Source organism: Garra rufa, chromosome 17 (assembly GCF_049309525.1).
Source record: "Garra rufa chromosome 17, GarRuf1.0, whole genome shotgun sequence".
In the NCBI taxonomy this organism is placed as follows: Eukaryota; Metazoa; Chordata; class Actinopteri; order Cypriniformes; family Cyprinidae; genus Garra; species Garra rufa.
In genome coordinates, this window is record NC_133377.1 from 4,421,006 (window position 1) to 4,435,460 (window position 14,455).

The following is a 14,455-nucleotide window of genomic DNA, read 5'->3' on the forward strand; positions in this document are numbered from 1 at the left end:
GGCCCTGACCTCGGAACCAGTGTTACGTTCCCCAGACTTCAGCTGTCCCTTTCTGTTACAGACGGATGCCTCCGATACAGGACTGGGGGCCGTCCTGTCCCAAATCCAGGAGGGCGAAGAGCATCTGGTCCTGTACATAAATTGAAAGCTGACCCCTACTGAGAAGAAATATGCAGCAGTCGAAAAGGAGGCTCTGGCCGTGAAGTGGGCAATCCTGGAGTTGCGCTCAGTCTCCTGGGCCGGAAATTCACCCTCCTGACAGACCATGCACCCCTCCAGTGGATGGCAAAGGCGAAGGAGACCAATGCCAGGGTGACCCGTTGGTTTCTCGCACTCCAGGATTTCCACTTCACCGTGCAACACCAGGCTGGAGCCGCCAACACCAACGCAGACAGCCTCTCCAGAATTTGGTCAGCTTTCGCAGGTCTGGCAGGGGTCACTCCCCACCCACCCCCTATGTCTCCCCTGCTGTCCTCTTATGTATCCCGCAGGGCCAGGACAACGTCCCGAGCTTCAATCAGCGTCGCCCTGGAAACATACACAGATCAGCTGCGCCTCCTCATCACCGGCTGATCGATCACAGCTGTTTCCACTCAGGCCGCGGCCAGATAAGCCATGTGTGCCCGCGAAGCACAAGCTAATGTTTGTTCTCCGTTTTCTTCTCCAGAGAGCAGCGTGTGACCGATCAGTCCTCACCGAGCACGGACCCGCCAAGCACTCGGAGACTGCGTGAGCCCACGAGCACCGCACGCTATTTGCACGACCACTTCACTATTTACCACGAACTGTCAATAAAATCCACCCTCCGGGGTATTCACTTCAGCCACCCTTGTTGCGTGATTTATATATATATATTGTCACGGGTGGGAAGGAAGACAGGTTAGAAAACTCACAGTTTAGCCCCGGAGGGTGGATTTATTAACAAACGTAAGGCAAAAGTGAAAGTGAAAGTGATGGCCGCTGGCTGAGTGAGGCTCGTGACGATCGGTGCTCTTCAATCTTCGTGTTCGGTGCAGATCCAGTGAAACGTGGGGGAATCAGTTCAGCTGCTGTCTGGGAGAGAAGAGAGAGAACCATTAGTCTGAGCTCGTAGGGAGATCGTTTCTCAACTGAGTCAGCCGGCACGCGGCTTATGAGGACGCCGGCTGATGAGGCGCAGCTGAGACTGATTCCCGTGTGATGAGCGTGAGGGCGTGGATCTCGTTGGTTTCCAGGGCGACGCTGATAGCCGTGCGGGACGCTCGTCACAATATATATATATATCATATAAAAGAAACCCTCTCTCTGCTGAAGCTGTACAGGACAGTGTTTCAGACTGATTCAAAAACATATAAAACTGAATTATAAGAATCATTTGTTTTGTGAATCAGGCTACATTATTTGTGCTGCATGTTTTTAATTCACTAATGAGAACTAGCTCATAAGAGTCATTTCTTTTAAATCAGACTTGTATGATTTTTGTCAGAGTAAAATTTTCATCCTACTACTGTACAAATCAATATCAGGAATTAAATAAAAAACAATAATAAAATCAATATTTTCATCTAGTGCTATTTAAACATTTAGAAGATGTTTTTTAAGTGATTGAAGATATAGATTTGATTTGAATTGATTTATACAATCCCTGGGAATCAAAGCTATTTACCCTTGGTATTGCTATGTCATACTTTACTGTTTGAGATGCACAGATTTTCCCCTTAAAACCAGGACAGAACGTGTCTAGGTTTTGTCTAGGCCTTGAGACTCCTATGAGGGTGCTTTCTTCTTTGAGGAAAGACTGTTGTGATATGCCCTAGGCTGTTGAGTCCAGTGTGTTTCTAAGCCAAAAATGCCCTGGAAGAAAAAAGAACAATGCAAACAGGTAACATTAGGAGTGAGAAAAAGCAACCCTGTCTCTGGAGCTTGGCTAAGAAACAGAATAATGCTTGACACAGCTAACAAACCATGAGGTGCAATCGGATGAGGAGCAGTGGAGAAATTCAATCACATCAGTTTCTTATTCACATAGAGAGAGGGAGAGAGGAGAGAGGAGGGAGTTGAAGATATAGCAACACTAATGCAATCAACATCAGCTGAGTCAGAGCTTTGGCCTGGGATAAGACTCCGCACCAGCCGATCCATTCACCAGTAACACGGCCACTCAAAACACACACACACACACACACACACACACACACACACACACACACACACACACACACACACACACACACACAGTGTTGGGTTTACATGTTTTATGGGGACATTCCATAGGCGTAATGGTTTTCATACTGTACAAACTGTATTTTATATCGCCCTAACCCTACCCTACACCTAAACCTAGCCCTCACAGGAGATTGTGCACAGCTTTACTTCCTCAAAAAAACTCATTGTGCATTATTTATAAGCCTGTTTCCTCATGGGGACCTAAGAAATGTCCCCACAAGGTCAAAATCTACTGGTATTACTATCCTTGTGGGGACATTTGGTCCCCACAACGTGATGAATACCAGGTACACACACACACACACACACACACACACACACACACACACACACACAACACACACACACACACACACACACACACACACACACACACACACACACACACACACACACACACACACACACACACGCATTCTTGCTCTCATAGATCATAATGTGATCATCCTCAAGATTTTTCCCAGAGGATTTGATTAATGTTATTTCAAGTTCTATGCCCAGTCTTCCATGAGACACTTCAGTCATGCTTCTCAAGACTAGACTTAGTAATGACCAGCTGCATGATTTTAAAGCAGATAATTCAACCTCTTATTAATTTCAGTGGACCTGATATTTTCATTTGTTAGAACTTGAATGTAAAACTTCACTGTTAAAATTCAGCTCTTGAATGTAAAGATTAAAATCAATTTTATGAAATATTCTCTAACAGAGCTGGACAAATTTAAGAATTTATTGAGTGTGAATTTGAATAGATTTACAATTTTATTTTTTGGAATTTGGCCTTTAGAAGACATTCTAAGAAAACAAAATGTTTTCCATTATGATCCATTGTGTGTGTGTGTGTGTGTGTGTAATGTATCACAGTGGAAAATTATCATAAAATATACTGTAATTAATCATACATCATACACTAAAAAAAAAAAACTAGTACAAAGCTTGACTGGTATATATGATGGATCACAGTGGAAAATAATTATAAAATATACTGTAATTAATTATACTCTCTCAAAAATTAAGTACAAAGCTTGACTGGTACCCATATATATGATGGATAACAGTTGAAAATTATTTTAAAAATACTGTAATTAATTATACACTCTAAAAAATAGGTGCAAAGCTGGTACCCTAAGGTGCAAAAGCTAAAAGGTACAACTTTGTATCTTATTTACCCCTAAATTATACATATTCCTACCTTAAATGTAGTTCTTTAAAATGACATATTAAAGTACACATATTAGACATTTTCAGTTTTTGTCTAATAATACGAGGGTTTGTATAATATGCAGTATATTGACTTGCTAAAATTGTTTGTGTTAACACATTTTTGCTCATGGTGTCAGAAAAAATACAAGATTTTGTCTTGATATTTGCCTTCCTGGTGGGTCATCATGCTTCTTGGGCCGATCCTGCTGGGAAGCTGTTAATTAGCCGGATCTCTGTCAAAGCCCTGCCCGCCTGGTAGCCTTTAAGATCATGCATTAAGAAGTTTTAAAGCTACTTAGTCTCACACCAGAGAGATCTCATAGTTTGGATCCACCTCGCTTTATTGTATTTCAAAGTCATTTGTTTAGTAAAAGGAAAATGTGTTTTCTACATACTGTAGTGTCTAAAGAGACTATTAGAGCCACAGATTCCCATTATCTTACATCTATGTTATTCTTCTCCTCTCAGTGGTGGTCATGATGCCTCCTCATAGCCAAGGCAGGATTACAGATTGGGTATTTGAAGCCCACACGCTGGGGCCCCGGACCCTCAGGGGCCACATGCAGTGAGATTACGTATTAATCAAACAGCGGCGTCCCTCTTAAAGGGTAGGGGAGATCGGGGCACAACCTAACACTTTTTGTATTTCGCGGTTTATGTAAATCCACTTGGGGTTCAGAGTACAATTTTAATCCATATTATTTTCACACGTGTCTAGTACAAATATATCGCTTTGTTTCATATTTACAGTGTATACGTTCTTCGTTATTTACCTCAAAAGAAAGGAAGTGAAACGTGACAACATGCCCCGTAGGTGGGATACATTGTAACATCTGAGGGGCACGTTGTAACACGACAATATGACATCTTAAAATGTTATCTGATCGAATGAAAAAAATATACACAACAAACTAAAATATTTTGTCAGTAAAATACACGTGTGAACTTTTTCAAATGAAGTAATGACGTTTTTTTAAAAAATAAAAATGATCTAATTTTGGAGTTTGACAATGAACACATCGCAACAATTGGAACAGCCCTGATCGCAACACACAGCTGTACAGTAGTTCAAAACAATGTGGACAAATAAATGAAACACATTTAGACATTCAGAAAAACACTCTCCTCCCTCCACACACAACTCTCATAGAACACGACACACATAAACCAGCCAAAATGCTTTACCTTTCTTGAAATAATAACTTCTGAACATTAAACATTGATCGTCAGCCTTTACCAGTTTCTTGTGGTTTCTTATCAAAATCCTTAGAAGTAAATAGTGTAAATTGCATCGCTAATGTCATAGAATAGCATAGTTTAATAACAGCGGGGCATATTGTAACACAATGTTACAACGTTCCCCATCGACTGGAGTTTAAAACAGGTTACTGTCTTCTGCTGGTTTGCGAAGCATTAATAAACTATCTAAACTGATAAATAACAAATTGGGGATTAAAATAATAGCAGTTTTGTCTAATTTTAAATGAATACTAAAACCTGAAATGAAAATTTTACTTCATCCAGAAATGTACTTTTACTATGGTAAAATAAATATTCAGCGATATCTTCAAAATGCTTTTGAATTTTGGTGATCTTTTTTCTCTGCATAGTGTTGCTATGGCAACTAGTAAATACCGTAAATTTGGTTATGCTAGCGTGTGTGGAAATATTTGAACCACGTGTGTTACAATTAACCCCGCGTTAGGTTGTGCCCCGCTCACCCCTACCTATTATGCAAAAATCACTTTTATTTTACACCGTTGTGTGGCTGCAGTGGCTGAAAACAACCAGCCTATAGTGGTAAAAATCCACCCACTCCACAATTCCAGATTTCTCCCTACGTTGATGTTATCGTAGAGAGAAATGGCGCCCATTTGTGATGATCTCTGCCCTATTAGCATAAACACAGTTCTTATGTGAGAAGCAGCAGTCCGCCATTACAGTTTTCTTGCTGTAGCTGCTGGAAATATACACCAAAGAGGCCTTACAAGTGTTATGTTTTGGGATGCACCAACGAACATAGAAGTCTCCATAGACTCCTTCCATCTGAGCAGCTGAGGACACTGAGTTAAATTTTTGAAGGAAATGTCCCATATATGTTTAGGGATCAATACCAATGCTTTGCTTGTGAACGTCAGCTCCAGACAAAGTAAGTGTCATACAAGTAAGTGTTTGTTTTCCAAATTGCCTCTCTGAAAAGGCTCCTTAGCACTCTGTAAGATTAAAGTTGCTAAAGCTACCATTGTCGCTGCCTGTTTTCACTGATGCTGCCTTCAAATGCTACCAGAATGATCGTAAATAGGAATGTGGTAGTTAAATTTTGCATATGAAAGGATTGTGAAGTTGACTGCGTGAATTTGTCAAGCTCATAATCACAAGTGGGACTTATAAAGTTTGTGATAGCACGCAATAGCACCATGTGACAGTTATGTCCTTATTTTTTATTGTGCCATCTGTGTCATTCATTAACGTGCATTTATTATGCACAGTACAATCAGATGACTGTCTTTTAAACTGATTCCCGTTCGAACATACAAGACTGAACACCCCTACTGAGAGTTTCTGACATTTTCAGTGCGTGAGATTGTCCTGTTTTGTTTTTACCACCGGATTTTGAAGCTCTGCCCTCTTCTGAAAAGGGGGTTGGGAGCACCACCTCATTTGCATTTAAAGTGACAAACAGAAAAACTGCACATTTTTTTTTGCTTATACTTATATTAAGCTATAAAAAATTATCTTGCGGGTATTTTGAGCTAAAACTTCATATATACACTCTGGGGACATCAGAGACTTATTTTACATTTCTGCCACAGCCACCCTTCTAGAACGGCACAGGGGCCCCTGTATGTTTCATGTATTTGTACAGTGCCTTGCGAAAGTATTCATACCCCTTCATTTTTTATGTTGCTGCCCAATGTTAAACTGTTTTTAACAGAATTGTAACTTCATAAATGTATTAAAAATAAAAAAACTGAAATAGGTACACTGCATAAGTATTCATACCCTTAACGCAGTACTTAGTTGAAACACCTTTACACCCTCAATTGTTTGGGGGTTATTATGCAAGAAGATTTGCACATTAACATTTGGAAATTACCTGCTATTCTTCACCTCACCACTTCACCTCTCAAGCTCTGTCAGCTTGGATGGGGTCTGGCAGACATTTTCAGGGTTCCAAGCTACTCTTGCTGTGTGCTTAGATTCATTGTACTGTTGGAAGGTGAATCTTCTGTCTGAGGTTCTGAGTCTCAATATTTTGGTGCATTGAGCTTTTCTTCTCTTCTGATGAGTCCGTCAGTCCCTGCCACTGCAAAACAGCCCCACAGCATGAGGCTGCTATGCTTTACTTTTGGCATGGTACTCTCCAGGTGATGAGCTTCCTGATTTCCTTCAAACATACACAATCTTGTTTCTGAGTGTCTTTTAGGTGCTTTTTTCCAATTGTGTTTTCATGTGTCTTTACTGAGGAGAGGATTGAGTCTTGCCACACCACTATAAAGCCCAGATCGGTGAAATGTTTCTCCTATCTCCACATATAATCATGGAGCTCAACTAGATCACCACTCAAGCCAAAACCTTTTTTTGCTTTGCCATTATGGTGTATGGAGTGTAGATTGATGTGTAAAAAGTAACTTAAAGCAGTTTAACATAAGGCAGCAACATGAAAGAATGAAGTGGTATGAATACTTTCGCAAGACACTGTAAGGGCCCCATATACATTAGTAGCCATTTCTGTAATATGTCTATCTATCTATCCATCTATCTATCTATCTATCTATCTATCTATCTATCTATCTATCTATCTGTCTATCTATCTATCTATCTATCTATCTATCTATCTATCTATCTATCTATCTATCTATCTATCTATCTATCTATCTATCTATCTATTTGTATGTCTATTTGTATGTCTGTTTATATCTCTTTCACGGCCACTCTGAGCCGAAGTCAGTCTTTCATTCGTGAATCCTATGTGAGCTTCTCTTTTTTTAGGTGTTGTTGTACCCATCTAAAAGAAGCGTTATGGACCCTGACACAGTAGCAGCGGTCCCATTCGGCGTAGTGACATCTTATTAAAGCGGCACCACGTAATCCTACCAACACCCTCCCTTGCTTTAAATCCGCTCGTCCGGTGCAGTTCCGTAGACGCACAGCCTCCTCCTCCAGCAGAGCAGCGCCGCGGCTCGTGTTCCTACGGTAACATGGTGTGCACCGCGCGGCAGCAGTAGACAGTATCGCTGGACCGTAAGAAAAGGCGCTCACGCTGCTTGTCCTGCTCTCCTTCCACAACATATCAACACATCGAGGGAAACTTCGCGTTTCTTGCACACGGTAAGCCCGATATGACGGCCAATCAAAGCGCCCTGCTTACTTACTGTAAAATATTCATTTTTTTTTTAATTCTTAATGACGGAACGTTGGCTCTCTTCTTGCAGTGAGTCTGTGTTGTCAAACAGCATCCCATCATAGGCACGGGGGAAATAACGGGCTCTGTATGGGATACGGGGAACGATTGAAAATGAAACATATAGTTGCAAACAAATGTAATTAAAAAAAAGACAGCATAACGCGGATGTAAAACAACGCATTTGATGGACAGTTCACAACACAGGATTGGGGTCATTGTGCAGCCTCCATGTCGTGTGAACAGCACTTTATGAATGAATTGATAGTTTTGTGATTATGACCCATCTAAAAGGAATGTTTAGATGGGTCAGGGGTCGCGCTCGACGGATGTGCGCGCTTCCAGTAATTCTGTTTGGACAGTCAGGCGATGCTATTGTTCAAACTGAGCTTCTGAAGAGCCTGAGGAAGCGGGACACGAATCCTGCGCAGGCTGCTGGGATCAGTCATTAGCCTGCTCGAAAAGTGGCCAGTGCACAATAATTCTGAAGCAGTGTAAATTGAATTGTTATGAAGGGTAGCATACTGTTCGGCAACCCGCAGTAGACTCCAAAACAGCAGGCTACGATGTCAACAATCAACAATAATCTTAAAAAAGTGACATGTTTACGTTTGTGCTGCAGCACGACTGAGTGAGTGTATGTTTTATGACGCACTTTTACGATGCTTTTAAAATAATCACCTAATTATTTAATCGATTCGATTAAAGATATAAAGAACATAAGAGCAGGCTATATATTATACTAATAGCTAGTGTACCATTGGCTACTGTACGATATTTATGAAACCCCTGCTACCAACAGACGGCAGCATATTTCGTATTGCTTCACAGTTATTGAATAAAAAATATATATAACATATAAGACGACAGTTACAAATTTAAGTGATTTAGTCGTGATTGCATGAATATTTTAATAAACACATAACAATAATGAAATTTTAGTGGAAAGTTCTAGTCTTGGTCATTTTATTGACATTTCTATATGCATATTTCATGTAGGCTATACAGTCAAACCAAAATTTATTCAGACACCTTCAACATTTCTCACATTGTCACAGTTTATTTGCTATAGTTTAGAAAATGGTAAAAAAATATGACAAGAACTCAGAGTTAAACTGTGTCAGAACAAATTCATCTTGATAATGTCAGAATGGATTTCAATCAACCAAAAATTGTGACAGCCGTTAGTATGACAATATTTATACATCAACACACACACACACACACACACACACACACACACACACACACACACACACACACACACACACAAAACTTGCATTAGCAATTAAAGAACAAACCACTTAAGCAAAACATGGTCAGGTCAAAGTGTCTGAATAATTTTTGGTCACACATTTTTTAAAATAAATTTTACTGGTAGTCTACTCTATAAGAATTTTTGGATAAAATATGTCACAGTTTACTTTATTTTGCTATCCTCACTTACATAAATGAACTATAGTTCTGCACCCACTTGTAAAAAAATATAAAAAATTATATCTGGTGTCTGAATATATATGAAACTAAATTTTCTTTTTAAAAACCTCAAATTCTGATAAATCTGATTTTGGTTCCTCTTTTTTTAATTTGAGTGAGACATTCAAATTGAACTTGCATATGAATGGGGTTTTCTCCCTGCCATTGATGTTGGTGAAGGCTACGGTTATGTAAGAAGATAAGAGTGGGAAAGGCGGGCTCATCTGTAGCAGTCTGTTTGTAATCAGGCTGCTGGTCCCACCGAATCCCTTCAGGACACGCTTTATTCAAAGTCACACATTGATCGATTGAAGGGGGTTATGACATCAGTTCAGGGTGGAGGCAGGGATTTCTTTTTGCGTCAGATGTGCTGGTAAGTGTGTGAGATTAATGTTCGCATAGGGGCTCATATGATGTGGTTGAGCTGTCAGAATTTTCAAAAAAAATTTATACAACAGAATTGTTACAGTTTTTTATTATAATTAGTTTATATTGATTAAACAGGGCTGTGAAGACAAAAAAACAACATAAATGTATTTAAAAAAATGTGCATGAAACTTCCGTGCTATATTCCAAGTCATAATGATGAACAGATTCAATTTTACCTAATGTTAAAAAAAAAAAAAAAAAACACTGTCGTGGGAAGAGCAGCATAATCATGTTTTAAAAATCTCTATTTTTGTGTTCAGTGGAAAAAGTAGGTCTGAAGCAGTGAGTGAATAATTACATATTTTAGATTTTTGGATGAACCACTTCTTCGAAGAAAATTTCCTTTGAAATTTACTTTGCGTCTAAGTGTAGACTGAGAAAATAGAAGATGACAGTGACTCAAGGGCTCTGTAGTTTCTTCATGCTATTAACAGAACCATTTAAAGTATGTGATCAGTGCTTGAGACACATGATGCATTGCCTCTGTGAGGCTAGAATCTCCCGTTGGGGCTTTTCCTCGGATTTCTCTTAGAAATCTCGTGGTCTCATTAGCTGTCTCATTAGTTTTCACTCTGCTGTTTTCTTTAGTGGCTCGAAGCGCATGATCCTCTTTGGCATTGGTGAAAGAGGCTGAATGGAAGGTGGATCTCATCCACTTTGTTCATTTTCATCAATAAGTGAGGGTATATGCACTCTCTGCAGAGAAGCTGTGGTTTACTGCATATAAAATGTAACTTTATGACACACGTTATAGCGGAAACACTGGTCCATAAAACATCCACATTACTGAGTTAATGGACATTAGTGAAAATATTAGTCATGGCACTTAATCTGAGATAAAGATGACATTCATGGTAGTTGTTAGAATAAATTAAAGTGCCCTTTGTAATTAAGATCATCAAGATAAAAATATGGAAATCAGATCGGAGGTGCACTACGTGCCATTACTTCCGATACAGCAGGGAGACTGCAATCAAGAAGACCTACAGAAAGTTTTTAGAGGCATGTTTGGCAATTTCTGATTTCACTTTTTCCACTGTAGTATGACTCAGCGTTATACTGTTCATTTGAACACTGTGAGTAACCAAGCCCTGCGTGTGCCTTTCACCTGACCACTGCGTTCCACTCAGCCCAATTGTGGCTTCGCTGTGGGATGTGATTGTGAGTTTGAGAACCTTTTCAAGGGAGGATGTGGCTTTTGCCTCCCCACTGAGATGTTCTTGCTTCCTTTTTCCATAGTATACCCAGATCTAGCCTTACCCTGCGCCTTCCATTAGGCTGCTGAAAGAGAGGCCAATTACTCTCAGCAGCCGCGCTGTGGTTGATTCTAAGGAGCTCTCTCAGAATCGCTATGTTGTTCTACTGGGAAAGCGTGTGTGTGGTAGGATGTGTTGTTGTGGGCTCAAGTGTTTCTTGGTGAGCCTCTGTCTGTGAGTAAATGCAATCAGTGTCATGCTGTTTTCTAAGCTCGCTGGCTGCATAGAAACTTAAGACCACATAAAGTCTGTGACTGTTGTTGAAAATGGTTGAGTGCCCTGCTTAAGTATGGTAACCCCCGGACTGAAATGCGAAGTTGTCTCAAGTACTTCTGTCTGCTTTTCTGTGAGGTCATACTGACCAGCAGTTCTTCTGTACATCCAGTCTGACGTAGTTTTGGCTCTTTCAGTGGATCTTCCCACTGTTCAGATGGTCTGGCTAGTTTTCAGCGTGAACTGGGCCCTGGTGAGTCAGTTCCTTTTGCTGTCATATCTTGGATGACCTTTCATTGACACTGGGGAGTTAGAAGGACCTCTTGAAGTTGATGAGAGCTATACTTGGTGTTTTAGAATGACTTAGCTGCTGACGGAGATAAGAAGTGGAAAAGTCATTTGCGTAGGGGTTTCCTCATTTGAGAAATTTAGAGACCAACACTGAAGAAACTGAGAACAAGAAAGTGGTGTAGCGGATTCAAGTTGCAATTTTAAATAAAAGTTGCATCAACTAAAAATGAATTAAGTCATTGTTGTAAAAAAGACAATGATCAACATGTCTTCATAGTGAAATCTAAAGTAAAATTTGAAAATACTGACTGTTTAAATAACTTGAGAAAAACTGTTGCCAACAGAATTCTGAGATTTTTAAATTATTGCATTTTTTTTCATTTAGATTTTTTACATTATTTTGTTACATTTTAGCAATTTTAACAAATATGCATAGTCCAGTCAGTGGTTTAAAAAATAGTAAAAAAAAGCGATATCACAATATGATTATTTTATATAATCACAAATTTTATTTCATGGCAACAATGTATATAACAATATAGTTATTTTTATTTTAAATAAGTTCTTTATGATATCAGCATTTTTCATACCATAGAAATTTCATAATTCTGGACACCAGTGTCAATATCACAAAATACTAATACTAGACAAAAACAAAAAAAACAAAAACAAACTTAGGCTCACTGAAGACAAGTAAAGACAATTAAATGATAATAAGAAACTAACTACAATTGACAGGACAAAAACTACAGCAGAACAAATAAATAAGAAATGCTACATACGTTAAAAAAAGAAAACAAATATATAAAAACACTACATATTTTTTACTGTGTAAATTAAATGTATGTTCATTCTTATAAAAGTTAAAAAAGTTATTTATTAAAGAGCAGTGAGTAATATTCTCTCTTTTGTTGTTTGATTAACACGAATAACATGTTAGACAGTGGGAATATTAGACTGCTGTCTCTTTAAGAGCTGCCCGGATCCAATATACAGTTGAGGTCAAAAGTTTACATCCCCCTTTCAGAATCTGCAAAATGTTAATTATTTTACCAAAATAAGAGAGATCATACAAAATTAATAGTTGCATTATTAGTTGTCCTTAGTGTGAAAAAAATGGATCTGAACAGTCATTGTTGAAATAGGTTCAAATACACAAAAAACTGGAAAACCAAAGAACGAACAAGGGATTCATGAAAACTGTACAAAACAAAAAAACTAAACAAAAAAATAAATAACTGAACAAAAAATAATTTAGGTAACAACACAGTATTAAGAATCAAGTGGATGTAAACTTTTGAACAGGGTTGTTTTTATAAATTTAACTATTTCTCTTGTGGACTATATGTAAGCATCTTTTATGTGAAATATCTTATTTAGGTCAGTACTAAATAAACAATAACATGCATTTTGTACATTTGACACATACAGGTGTGTGAATCGGCAAAAATAACTCAGTTCAATATAATAACTCATTCAGTATTCCCGCGCTCTATGAGCACTGTTCACATGCTCTCAGACTGTACGCGAATATAGCTAAATGAGTTCTCTTTCACTGATTGCTTTTAAATGGCTTAAAATGTGTGCAAATTATATGTTTTCGAGACCATGTAGCACAGCAACGTCACATGACCGTGTAACGGCCATAGAAACGATAGTCCAAAATCTCTATCAGTTTACGAATTTCTACCAGTTAATCATGTCCACCGGTATATTGTCCACCCCACTATAGATATGGTGCCTTGTTAAAATCATATGACCAACCGATTTTTACAAAGCCATACATAATGCAAAACCTTTTGTTGTTACGTAGTTTGTCATCCATGCCACTAGGTGTCATTATAAAGTTCAAGACCACTGTTGTATCAGTTGTTTAGGAAGATGAATGAAAGCCAGCGAAGCCAGAAACAGTGCACTTTTAAAAATGCTGATAGAAAATGACTCCTTGAGCATTACTTGCATATTTGCTCCAACACAACTGGAAGATTCTATTGAAAAGCTTGATTAGGTGTGTATAATTTAAGTTGGAGCTAAATTCTGCTGGACTTTGGCCCACCAGGACACTTTAAAGTAAATCACAATGACTTTTATAATCTATTCACTCCCTACTGTCATTATATAGTGAACGCATATTGTCAGTATTCCCGAAGGATCTATGGATACTAATATACAAAATGAGAGCAACCGTTGAAGGTCAACGCACGCAATTAGTTTTCAGACACTCATGGTCTGATACACTGCTGTTGAGTCATACCAAGACAGTGTTCTAGTAGACAAGTGAGATCAACACAGTTTACACAGACACAACCCATTACAGGATCAAAGTAAGCCAACCGTGTGGCACATTTGATCCCAGGCATGGGGATTGTGGGGGTTCGCTTCCTGCTCTGAGACTGTGTGCTGTGCTACATGATAGCGGTTGAAGGAGAAATTCGTGCTGAGGGGGCAATTTGTGTTCTGACGAAAGGGGATGTGTATTTTTAGTCTTGGCCTCATCACGACAGGAAATGGGATAGTGGGCTCCATAATGTCTCAAATAACATACTTTTTGAGACATTTCTGTTCCCCTTTCTCCCAACCCTTAACACAGTTTCCCAAGCCCTCCCACTAAACAATAGGTGGAACAGTTCATCCTTATTTGGGAATATCATTGCAGTAGCGTGAAGACCTCATATAGCTTTAGCATATAGATTTGTGTATTGCGATACAGAATTGGCTATTGAAATAGCCGTCTTAAGTAATACACATTCACACTCAATGATTCCTTGTTAGTGTATCATCTTTCAACAAGGAGTTTGAATTCAGATCTCAGGTGTAATAGGAAAGAGTTACTTGTCTTGCTGTACTGTAATGGGACGTGCTGAGGTTAGCATGCTGGGCTGATGTCTGGACATCCATAAGGGTCAGCACTTTGAAAATCTGGCTGTGACTGGCCACTTTGAAGCCTGTTTTGTTCATTGTCGGAGACCTGCGAAAT

General features: G+C 39.0%; 1 protein-coding gene across 1 annotated transcript in view; it reads left to right on the top strand.

Annotated features, from left to right (window-relative positions):
• Positions 1-7,539: 7,539 nt before the first annotated feature.
• Positions 7,540-14,455, top strand: part of hpca (hippocalcin) — a 44,606-nt gene continuing 37,690 nt past the window's right edge. The window contains exon 1 of the mRNA XM_073821431.1: positions 7,540-7,740. The gene's annotated coding sequence lies outside the window, so the exon portion shown is untranslated. The remainder of the gene's footprint in view (positions 7,741-14,455) is intronic.